The 12,638-nt window shown below is 47.4% G+C and overlaps 1 protein-coding gene across 2 annotated transcripts in view; it reads right to left on the reverse strand.

The window, feature by feature from the left end:
* The window catches only part of FKTN (fukutin), a 141,956-nt gene extending 138,832 nt beyond the window's left edge, over positions 1 to 3,124 (reverse strand). Inside the window, exon 1 of one of the 2 annotated variants that reach the window (XM_085641299.1) lies at positions 2,994 to 3,124. The gene's annotated coding sequence lies outside the window, so the exon portion shown is untranslated. Of the gene's footprint in view, positions 1 to 2,596 lie in introns of both variants that reach the window. The other variant, XM_085641298.1, reaches the window with a different exon arrangement.
* Positions 3,125 to 12,638: the final 9,514 nt, after the last annotated feature.

A 12,638-nucleotide genomic window follows, 5' to 3' on the forward strand; every position in this document is an offset into this window, starting at 1 on the left:
GCAGTGTTTCTTCCCGGCCCTAATACAGCCACATGACAGGGTAGACTGCAGTGTCATAGACTGCAGTGGTGCACAGTAGATTAGGGTGGCATGGAGTGTAATGGCGTGAAGTGTAGTGGTGTAGAGTGCATTGGATTAAAGTGCAGCAGAGTGGCTTAAAGTACAAAGTGTAGGGTGCCTTGGCATAGAGTGCAATGTCTCAGAGTAAAATGGCGCAAAGTAGAGTGGCGCAGTGTTTAGTGGACGAGAGTGCAGTGTTGCAGAGTAGAGTGACGCAGACTGCAGTGGTGTAGGTGGCATAGAGTGCATTGGTGTATAATGCAGTGGCACAGAGTAGAGTGGTGCAGAGTACAGCGGCACAGAGTAGTGGCGAAGAGTACAGTGGTGCAGAGTAGAAAAGAGTGAGTGCAGTGGCATAGAGTAGAGTGTTGTAGAGAATAGTGGCATACAGTGTACTGGTTTTGAGTAAAGTGGAGCAGAGTACAGTGGTGTAGAGTACAGTGGTGTAGAGTACAGTGGCGTAGAGTACAGTGGCGTAGAGTACAGTGGCGTAGAGTACAGTGGCGTAGAGTACAGTGGCGTAGAGTACAGTGGCGTAGAGTACAGTGGCGTAGAGTACAGTGGCGTAGAGTACAGTGGTGTAGAGTGGAGGGATGCAGAGTAGAGTGGAGGGATGCAGAGTGGAGGGATGCAGAGTGGAGGGATGCAGAGTAAAGTGGTTCAGAGTTGAGCAGAGTGACGCAGGTTAGATCGCAGTGGCATAGAGTGGAACAGTGCAGAGTGGAATAGATAGGCACAGAGTGCAGTGGCATAGAGTAGGCTGAAGTGGCGTAGAATGCAGCTGCGCAGAGTGACGTAGAGAGCTATGTCGTAGAGTAGATCATAGTGGCTTAAAGTGGATTGGCGCACAGTGGAGCGGCGTAAAGTGGATTAGAGTATTAGCGTACAGAGCAATGGTGTAGAGAGCAGTATATTGGTGTAGAGTGGTGCAGAATAGAGTGCAGTGTCAAAGTGCAGTGGTGCAGAGTAGAGTGGCCTAAAGTTCAGTGCAGTGGGGTAAAGTGGAGTATGCATGGTGTGGTTGCGCACTGCCATTATAGACAACACATCTTCAATTGAAATGGCTATTACATTTGTACAAACATACAGTTTTACTGGTAGAAGTATACAGCCCACCACACTTCAGAATTACCAAAATATTTGCTTCATTTGTGCTTTCTTAATGCTGATATATTCTGAAATATCCGCACAGTTCATTAACAGACATTTACATTTTGTTGTGTGGTAGTAAAAAAATAACATTGTCCATCCTTCCTCAGCACACCCCCAGTGTGATTGTCACATAAGTCCTCTTACTTTGAAGTCAGAGAAAGAAAAGTAAACACCTAGCTCCCTGGAAGACAAAGCTTGACAGCTGACTTCTCTCTTTGAAAGCACAGCAAATGCGACAAGATAAGAACAAGATTTAGAGGTCAGTTTACAGAAAGGGAGCATTTGGAAGGATACAGTAAATAAGGTATGGGCTAAGGAAGAGAACCTCAAGCTGGACAGCCTAAAACAAATAATGCCAGCAAATACAAAAGCAAACAAATGTGAGTTACAAATCCAATGGTAAGCAATGGGCAGAAGGCATTCCCAGGGAAGCTTTCAGAATGTCCCCAAGATGTTGTTAGCAAACCAGAATGTGGTGCCAAGCTTCAAATCGAAGTCCGAAAGTGCAAGCAGTGAAAGGGAACACACTGGACAAGGAAACAGTAATTGGGCCATGCGCCAAGTGAGGGACAAACACAGTAAATGCCAGAACACGTTGACCAAAGAGAAGCAAGAAAATGTGTGTGACTATAAAGGCCAACCAACAGTTAGCACCCTGTAAGTAAACTGCCTCGTAAGCAACAGCACAAGGACTGTCTCAGGCAAGACCCTATGTCATTCTGAATGACAGTCACAGAACTGCAGCCTCATTAACATTATTGAACACAGAGAACTGACTCCCTGCCTGAAAGTGGAAGAGGGGTGAATACGAGAAGAGCAGCAGCCAGAAGGGGGGAAGCAAACTCACGGAAAATGTGTGAGCCAGAAGAGGGCGGGGTGTCTCTCAGAAGAATGTGGGTGATGCCTAGAAATGTGAGCCAAAAGGTAGTTGGCACAAGAGCCGTCGATCATGTCGGCACGAAGGGATGTGAGATAAGGGGGGGGGGCACAAACATGGACAGGTGGGGGACAGAGACAGAGGAAGGCACGGAAGCTGTCATCATGTTGGAAAGCATTGAGACTGTCAGCCGTAGGAGGCACCAGTGAATGTCAGTTGCAGGGATTCACCAGAGGCTGTCAGTCAGATGTAGGAGACACGGTCAGCAAGAGGAGAAGCTGTCAGCACGAAAGAAGCGGAGAAGCTTCCAGCAGAAGGGAGGAGAGGTTGTCGGCAGGAGGGAGGGACGACTGTCGGAGGGAGAGGCTGTCACTGATAGAGATGAGCCTGCCCGCAGATTGGGGGAAGGCGGGCGAACACACGAAAGGGTGTCAGGTAAAAAGTTGGTGCGATGTTAGAAACTGCAAAGTAGAGGCTGCAGGATATTCGGACAGCGCCGAGTCTCACCAGCTGGTCTTGAGACTGCTGTCCATCAATATCTCCATCTCCTCTAGTCGCAAAAATCCAATCGGTTCCGCAGGCGGCTGCTTTCTTGGCACCGGCACTGTTCCGGTACAGCAGCTGTTCTTCCTGGGAAGCTGGCCAAAGACTGATGAACCCCCTACTGTGCCCCACTGAGCTTGTGACACAAGACTTCTCCCTTAAACCCTAAGTGTAGCGCTTCAGGATACCTCTATCCCTGGGTCGACTGACCCGGTATAACTTCCAACACTATACTGAATTACGGAAGCCTGGAAGGACCATGCCAAATCGCCGTAACATACATGACGAATCCATAGAAACATGGGTCAGGGCATAAGGGCATGGCCATCCTACTTCAGACTATGGGCAACGCGTAATATACCTGTTACAGACTAGGGCAATACCCATTATATCCGATAAAGACACTGTTGAAACCGCTGCGTCGCATTTACAGGTCTATGAATTACAACCGACCATGAACACAGAAAAGGGACTACAGAAGGAAGAACTGGCCGTGGCTCCTAACCGTGGCGGCCATAATAGACTGGTCAAATTTCCCTACGCCTACCTGGATGGGGATCGAAAGTAGTACCAGCATGGCTCTTATTCATGCACATCACTAAGCAGTCTGCTTGCGCTACTCGTGGGAGTTGCGTGCACACGGAAATTTAAGTGGGCTAGGCCCTTTCGAATAGCTGCTAAGGTTTCAGAATGCTTATGTGTGACGTTTTCGTAGTTTCAGGGTATTTATGAGTGGCATTCAACGATTGTGTGTGACACTTAAAGTGACACTTTCTCGAAACGAAAATCAAGCAATGGAGTCCATGGAAACATAAATATCATAAGTTACACCTATATGAGCATGACACTGCAGCAAAGCACCTGAAACAGAAGGGCACTAACCTAGAAAGCAAAGGAAAGTGGAAGATTTAAAAGTAGAAAACAAGCATTGGCAAAGCCAATAGGTCTCGCCTTTGCCACCTTATAAGTGTTTAGTCAGAGCTATTGGTTTTGCTAATGTGTTTAAGCTATAGTGTGGAGCGGCGTGGCTGCTGTGCAGCATGTTGGAAAGTTATAATTAAAAAAGTGTTATAAGCTTTTTTTTGTTACCTTCTCTATAATTAAGATGAGTTTATGTCTAATTGAATGGCCTTATTAAAATAAAAATGTATATAAAAAAATGTTTAGTGTTGGCAACTTTTTCCCTGTCTGTTCTAATGTTTGTTATAGTTTTTTTTTTTGAGTGGGGGCAGATATAAATAACGGGAGAGTAGAGATAGGGACACGGTAGGTGAATTATAATTTGAGTAACCGACGGATATTAGGGGAGAATTAACAGATACCAGATTTTGAGGGTACTATGGAGCTATCTTTTTTTTTTTTTGCAGTTTTATATAGCACGAACTTGACCCGAATCCAATCAGGTATCAGAGCACTTTACATACCACCAGTTAGGTTACATTAGGACACACATTCATTCTTTGTTAGGTACAGGGAGATTAAGTGCTTTGCTCAGAATCACAGGATGTTCAGCATTATTACCGAGACTCAAACCCAGTTCCCCAGGTCCGAGGTCGAGCGCCCTAGCCGTTAGGCCAACTCCTCTCCAAGAGGCAGCCATTACCAGCGCTACAAGGCCATGAAAGTCACAGTAGTGCGTTACACAAAAAGTGAGTAACATAGCCAGCAGTGCACACTACCCCTTTCTTTACTCTTTTATAGACCCCGCCCTCCTCTTTGTATCCAACTTAGAGCACCATCATCACCATTGAACACGAAAACATGAAAAGGGAAAATAAAGAGTGGGGGGTGGGAATGAAGGCCAGAACACTAAGATAAATAAGAACAGAGCAAGAAAAGAACAGAGAATGAGAAAATGAAAAAAAAAAAGACAAGAGCCAGTAATGGCAGGAACAAGAAAAGGAGATTAAAAGAGTCAAGAGGAAGAATAAATAAATAAGAAAGGGGGGCAGAAGAGAAGAGGAAGGGGGAAGGGCACTATGAGAAAGATAAAGGCGGAAATAAATAAAAAGGTTAAGATAAAAGAAAACAGTGAATACACCACCATCAGGCAAAAATGCCCCTCATCTCTCCATAGCCCCTTTCTCGCATCCATTTAATTTGTTTTAAAGCGCTGGTAAAGGCTGGCTTTACTAATCCACTCAGCTATCCACATAAAATACAGACCTGTTCTTTGCAGCAGGCATGTTAACCATCTACGCTACTTTAAAGCGCGTCAAAAGTGCCACAAGACAAAACTTCCATCTCTCTCTCTCTCTTTCTCTGTCTAGCAGGAACATTAATCACAAGAGTTATCTTGACATTTTTATTGCTGCCTTAAACCTGGACACCCAAGAAACTCTGCGGCAGGTTCTTTTAAATCTTAAATTATGCTAAACACAGCACGCCCCCTCAGGTCAGCGCCCCCCTTCAGGTCAGCGCCTAGTGCAGCCGCACTGGTTGCATTTCCCTAAAGCCAGCCCTGGAATGTGACCTCTGTAGTTTGCGTAAGGGCAATATTTAGGCCCCTGCGCTCTGCACTAAAGTTGAGACTTCCATGATGTGTGGGGTGAAGGTTGGTCTCAGCTGCCGTTTGAGGATGAGCTCTCCGCAGTGTGCTTGAGTGTAATTAATGTTTCGACTCTGCAGTGCGAGGTGAGCTCGAGTCCTGGCAGCAGTTTGGGGTGAGGGTTGGTCCCAGCTGTTGTTTGAGGTGAGTGTGAGAATGAGACCCCTGAAGTTTCCATGAGTGTACTAAGGTTTGTACTCTTCAGTGTGTGGTGAACTTGAGTCCTTCATGCAGTGTTGGGTGAATGTTGATGCCACCTACATTTTCGGCTGAGTGTGAGACTGAGACCCCTGCAGCTTCCATGAGTGTGACATTTGCAACAGTGCAGTGTGAGGATGAGCACACTGTAGTTTGCGTTAGTGTGATGAATGTTTGAACTCTGCAGTGTGAGGTGGGATTCAATCCTGGCTGCAGTTTGCAGTAAAGGTTGGTCACAGCTTGCAAGTTGGGGCGAGTGTGGTTCAAACCACTGCCCCTTGGTGTGTGTGTGATATTTGGAGCCCTTGAGAGGCGTTTGAGTCCCGGCTGCAGTTCATGTCAGTGTGATTCTAGAACCCTTGCAGTTTGCCGCCCAAAGTAGGGACAGGAGTGTGGCAGAAAGTGCTAGAAGGTGAATCCATAGCGCTCGAGCCAGGCAGCGTCGAACAACAGTTGTGTTTTCACGCAGGCTGCCCGTGCCACCAGAGCCCTCCGGGAGCAGATACAACTCTCAGGGTTTTGCGACTGCCGGGTTCTCCTTCAACGGCTTATGCTTAGTTTATATCGATTATATATTTAATGTGGTTTTCTAAGCACCCATTTGTTTGATCAAAAAAAAACAGCACTTGTATTTCCATGAAACATGGCTTCGTCTCCTGCACCTGACAGGGACGTGAAAGGGCGGCGGCGGGGGGCTTCAAGGGAAGATAAAATCTCGAATGAAGGGGGGATGCCGACAGGAAAATATTGGTGCAAATTAAAGTAGGAACGAGAAGGTGGGAACACGGTGAAAAGGAGGATGCAATATGGTGAGGAAAGGGAGAGAGGGAAACACAAAGAGGAAGGGATGAAGGGAACAGAGCTAGAAAAGAGGGGCTAGAGGAACATGATTGTGGAAAGGAGCAATGCAGAGGCGAGGAAGCTGGATAGATAGAAAGAGGGTAAGAGGCAGGGTTACAGAGGAAGAAAATGCGGTAGAAAGCAAGACAGGGGGCTTGAGCGGTAGGTGGAGAGCGACATATGCGAGGGAACAGCATAAGGGGTAGAGAGAGGAACAGCGATAGAAAGGGAGAGGAGAGTGAGTCAGCAGGTAGGGAGGGAGGAGAAACTAATGGGCAGGAGCGCGAGAGGCATGGATAGGCAGTGGGGCAGGGGAAGAGAGCAGAGGCTGGCAGGTGAGTGGTAAGACAGGGTAAGCCATGTGAGGGGGGTTAATGCAGCATGGCACCGAAGTGCACCCAGAGCCGCCGTAGGTATACGGCTGGCCCGCTGCTCTTCTGTTTTTTGCTAATTTTCTTCACCCACCTGCTCCGTTTTTGCTCATGCTTGTTTGTTTGTGAATTATTTGCAGACTCTTGGGAGCTGAGAAACAGCCACAGCCCGTCAGACCCGAGTGAGTGAAGGAGGAGAACAGGCAATGGCTTCAGTAATCCGACGTCTGTGATTGAGACGGAGAGGGCGGAGCGAGTGAGTGACCGGGACATGTGGGGGTGAGGAGAGAGGCCCGCGCGTGCACTTGGAAGAGCAGTCTGTTCATTTTCAAGCACTGCACTCGTGCTTGTGGCGCCCCCCCTGCTCGCTCCCGCAAGGTGGATGCCGCCACAAGCACGAGTGTGTGCTTGAAAATTAGCAGAGCGACGGCTAAAGGCCCTCCTAAGCAGCGCGTGCTGCGTAGGCGAGACCTAAAAACGGGAGAATGTATTTCTCCCATTGACTTTTGTTGAAGCCTAAATGGTAAGCGGTGAGAATAGTAATGTTTTTGATTCAGCTTTAAAAGACCTTGACAAGTATTTTGCCGCAAAAGTTTGCCTTGGTGTGGTACGTCATAAGTTTTTCCAAAGGAAACAGAATAAAGAGGAACTAGTTATGCATAATAACAATTCTCCCATCCAAGAACACTTATGGGTCAATGGTGATGCCCCATTAGAAAACATTTTAGCTATTTTGAGGAAGGCTGAAATTTCTGGAAGATGTGCTACGGTGATTAAGGAAGCTGAAAAAGGTTCTGGGGTGTTTTCAAAGTACAGAACACAAGCAGAAACCAGTCCAACACAGCATGGGTCATGGTCAAAGTCAAGCACAAAGGAACATATGGAGAGAGAGGAAACCTGAAGAGAGAATGTGTTACTGCTGTGATAACAAGGAACATTTAGCATGTAGCAGATATTGTCCTGCAGCTAGGAAAAAATATAGTATTTGTGGTTTAGTTGGCCATTTTAGCAAAATATGCCGAAGAAGAAATAGCAATATTAAATATGTGTGGGAGGATGAGGATGGTATGGAGGGTGATGTAGAAAATGACAATAACAGTTGTGTAAAAAAGTTACAGGGTAATGTTGTGCTGAACGTCATGGACGACTCACTAAAAGAGAAGCCGATATGGGAGATTTCTATAGGTGGTGTGTCAGTCAACATGTTTGCTGATTCTGGTTCATCATATACTATCATAAATGAATCTGTGTGGAAAGAACTATTTGTTAAAAAAATTGGTCACCAGCTTTACCCCACGGATGTTAACCCTGTAAGTTTCACTGGTGAAAAGATCAATATGTTGGGTTACAGATGGCCTACATTCATATTTAAATGGAGGTAGGCAAGATGTAAATTGTATTTGGCAAAACTTGGTCCATCTGTTCTTGGGTGGATGGACCAAAAGAAACTACATGTCATCCTTGACCCCAATAGTGAAGAGAAAGTTTTAGTAGTTGATGAAAGCAGTAAGTTGGAAGATGTTTTGGTAAAAAAACTTTGCTGCAGTTTTTGAGAAAAAGTTAGGAGCACTCAAAGGATTTGAATAAAATATTGTTCTTAAAAGGGATGCCGAACCTAAGATACACAAAGCGAGACCCATTCCCATGTTGATAAGAGAAGTTAATAAGGAATTAGAAGGTTTATTAGCTAAAGGTGTTATAGAGGAAGTAGAGGGTTCAGAATGGATTGGAGCAGAGCGAGGCAAGGAATGCCATTGCTGTTCCTACACGGATTCCACTACAGGACATCAGTTGCTACCGGTGTCCTGGAGGGAAGTCATTTCCTGCTGTATTCATTTCACAATAAATCTCTTCCATCAACTACGCTGTGTTGTCATTACACAGATCTATTGGAATGTGTGGGACTTGCTAATGTGATGATGCAGGGATATCCAAAATGCAAACGTATGTGTATTCCTTACCTGTCAGGAGCACAGAGAAAACGCTGTAGCAGGCTGAGAGAGCTTGACAAACATGTACTGGCCTGCAGAAGCAAGTTAGCGGTGCATACTCCGAGTCACACAAGACAAGTCCCTGTTGGCTGAAGCCTGCTGAGGAATCTGTTTTTTGCATGCAGGAATCAGGAGGCGGGAGACTAGCTTTGAAATCAGTAGTTTCCCGTCTGAATCAGGAGGGTCAGCATGCATGAAACATGTTAATAAACATGTCTTTCAGAGGAAGTACTTTATTAATACTCTGTCCACATATGCGAATACATATGCAGTTGAATACAAAAAAATATATACACACATCACACATGCAGTATATCCAATGGCCTCCTTCTCAATGGATTCCCTCATTACCACTCTCCAACACTGCCCCTCATATCTCCATAGCGCCTCTCTTACATGCATTTCATCTGTTTTATTGCGCTACTCATACCAGTGTACGGTGTCAGAGAACTTTACATCAGACACATTATAAAGAGACAATGAATCATACCTGCGTCAATCAGTCTAGGAAATGTTACATAAGACAATGAGAATTACAAGTTCTAGGAATCCCATTCCATCCATACTACCAGGCAGTATATTTTAAGAGTGTTTGTTGTGGAAAAGCACAAACTCAGGATTTAAAACATACCACAGTGGTCAGGGTTGACTTTACTACCAAGAATGTATCTCTACCCAAACTAACCCCTTTTAGCAAAATAAGGACAATGACTGGAGGGGAAAACATAATGCTATAACCTATATCATGGAGTTTACATGCAGCTCTTTGATGTCAGGCCATAGCTCACTGTGCTATACTAGGATTGTAGCTTAATCACCATTGTTATCTTTGACTTACCAACTTGGAGTCACTGAGACAGTGCTGGGAAAAATAATGGCTGTTGTATTGTGACATAATGTGCGCCACACTCTGAAGTATGTTAACCAAAAGTTTATTAACATAGGAACATAAAGGCCTGTATGCAGTAAACGGGCATGCAAGAAGAATCAACAGGATCCAAAAGCTCATCTGATTTAAACGTTCTATGACCTCATATCAATACTGTACAAGGATTCTATAACTGACATCACAGTGTGATCATGCACACAGAGTATGTGAATGTTTAGACAAGCTTGATATCAAGATTACCATGGATGGGAGGAGGTTGAGACTCCCAGGTTGGAGGAGATAGACCGGGAAAGTCTTGAGTCAGAACTCACGGTGACTGAGGTACGGGAGGCGCTCGCCAGGCTCCGCCCGGGAAAGTCCCCAGGCCCTAACGGGTTCCCTGCAGAATTCTTTAAGAAAACAGCAGACCTCCTCGCCCCACATGTACTGGCGCTATTCAACGGGGCGCTGGAAGAAGGGATGCTCCCGTTAGATCTCCGTACGGCCACGATAGTCCCTATCTATAAGCAGGGCAAACCGCCGGAGGAGTGCTCGTCATACCGCCCCATATCACTGTTGAATGTAGATGTGAAACTTCTGGCAACAATACTCTCCCTCCGACTGCGCAGGGTGGTCCCTGGACTAATCCATTTGGACCAGACCGGTTTCCTGCCGGATAGGGCGACTAGACACAACTTACGGAGGACACACAACTGGCTGATGGAGGTGTGCGCGCGAGAAGAACCCCATGTGTTTCTCTCCCTAGACGCGGAGAAGGCGTTTGACGCGGTGCACTGGCCCTTCTTGGAAAGCGTGTTGGTGAAGTTTGGGTTTGGCCCGAGGTTTCGGCAATGGATTACACTTCTGTACGCAGACCCGCGAGCGCGGGTCAAGGTCAATGGTGTGTTCTCAGAGGAATTCCCGATACGTCGGAGGACCCGACAGGGTTGTCCCCTGTCCCCGCTCCTATTTGCCCTTACCATAGAGGTGCTGGCGTGTGAGGTGCGGCAGGATGAGCAGATCGCGGGATTTAAAATCCGCGACGGAGCGGGGAGTGAGGAGAAAATATCGCTGTATGCGGATGACATCCTACTATAAGTTGCCTCCCCTGAAACCTCGGTGCCGCGCCTCTTTGCACGGCTGGACCGGTATGGGTCGCGCTCAGGCTATACGGTAAATTGGCATAAGTCGGTCTTGTACAACCCCGGAGAGGGAGACCTGGGCTCGGCGCTGCCTGAGACACTACGGGTGACCACGGAAGGGTTTCAATACCTGGGAATCTACGTCACGACCAGTAGGGCTGTCTCCTATAAAGAAAACATCCAGAGGGTCCTCATGAACTTTCAGGAGGAGGCAGGTAGATGGAAGACGCTCCCACTTACTCTGCTGGGGCGAGCGGCAATGTAAAAAATGATCACGCTGCCTCGGCTTCTCTATGCGCTCCAAAATGAATACTTTCCCCTCCCGCGCCAGGTCTTCCGGGAAATAAATGAGGGCCTTAGGGAACTGCTTTGGCTGGGGAAACAGCCCAGGATCGCGCTGGAGACCCTCCAGAGAAACCAATACGATGGCGGGATTTCCCTCCCCAATGTGGAGGCATACTATTGGGCGGAACATCTAGCCCCCATCAATGACTGGTTACATGCACCGGCGGACCACCCTACGTATAGGCTGGAGAGGGGGAAGCTAGCCGGCAGATCCTGCCTGCACTATATCTATGGAGGGAAGGGGAGGGCAGCACTTCTGTCGGCAACAAGAGTGACGGTGGATAGCTGGGATAGGGCAACAAGACGCATCGGGTGGTGGCACAGACCATCGCGACAAACACCACTCTGGCAGTGTACGTGGCTAAAGGAGCTGCATAAGCTAAAAGGCTTCCGACGGTGGGACGATATCGGCATTTCGGTGCTGGGAGACCTCCAGCGCCGGGGTGCCCTGAAGTCCTTCCAGGACCTGGAGACAGAGTTCGGCCTGCATGCCACTCAATTCCTCAAATATGCGCAATTACGGCACGCATGGCAGGCAGAGGGGGCGCTGGTGGACCCCCTGTCGGAATATGCCCCACTGGAGGGCCGCCTGCTACAGGAGCAGGTGCAGGCCAAGCTGGTCTCCCTGACGTACAAAACCCTTATTAATAACATCCCGGACGGACTAGTGAAGCTGCGGATGGTCTGGGAGGCGAACGTGGGGGAGATGGACACACTTGACTGGGAAACTGCCCTCATGCACCCTAGGGAGGTGGCGATCAAATCTCGACTCAGACTTATCCAACTCAAGATACTCCACAGAGTCTACTATGATAGACTCCGCCTACACCGGATGGGGCGGGCCGTCGACCCTAGTTGCTTACGGTGTGGCCATCCTGAGGGCAACTTCTACCACACCATATGGGAATGTGAGGTTCTCCAAAGGTACTGGGCAAGGATATTAACAGAACTGGGGGACATTCTTGAAGAGCCACTGCCCACGGACCCTAAACTAGTTCTTCTGGGGATAGCGAATGATATCGATCTGACCCGGCCCCACCTCATCTTCCTGACGCTAGCATTAATGGTGGCCAAGAGGGACGTGCCGCGGGAGTGGGGAGCCCCTCGCCCCCCTAGGCTTGCTGACTGGAGGAGGGGGATGGATATCTATATGGCAGCTGAACGAGTGACTTAGGCAGCGCGAGGCTGCCCGAAGAAATTCGCCAGAGTGTGGGGGAAGTGGAGACGATATCATGGCATGGATGGGGGGCTTTGAAGGGGGAGGGGGGCGGCTAGATCACTTCCATGACGAGTGGAGGGGTGTTGGAGGCGGCTTCGGCACAGGAGGGAGGGTGCTTTCCTCTCTATTATGGCAATGTCAGGCACTATGGGGCGCCGGGGATGGAGGGAGGAGGGTAGTGACGGAGGTGGATGGTGTTGTACGATTCCTTCTGACATGCTTGTTATGTTTCGGTGTTGAAAATGCAAATAAAAATATATATTTTTTTTTAAAAAGATTACCATGGATGTTCTGGATACATAAACTATATACACCTATACAACATCTCCCTTTTTTTAAATAAACAAACTTAATATAAAACATACTCTTGATATTTCTTAGGTAACTTTGTGAACTTGCCTGATGACGTAGTAGTTCCTTCAATAACATTTTGTGACATTTCTGAATGATATGAAGTTAAAATGTTCCTGCTAAAGTTAACTTC

Source organism: Triturus cristatus, chromosome 2_2 (assembly GCF_964204655.1).
Source record: "Triturus cristatus chromosome 2_2, aTriCri1.1, whole genome shotgun sequence".
Lineage (NCBI taxonomy): Eukaryota > Metazoa > Chordata > Amphibia > Caudata > Salamandridae > Triturus > Triturus cristatus.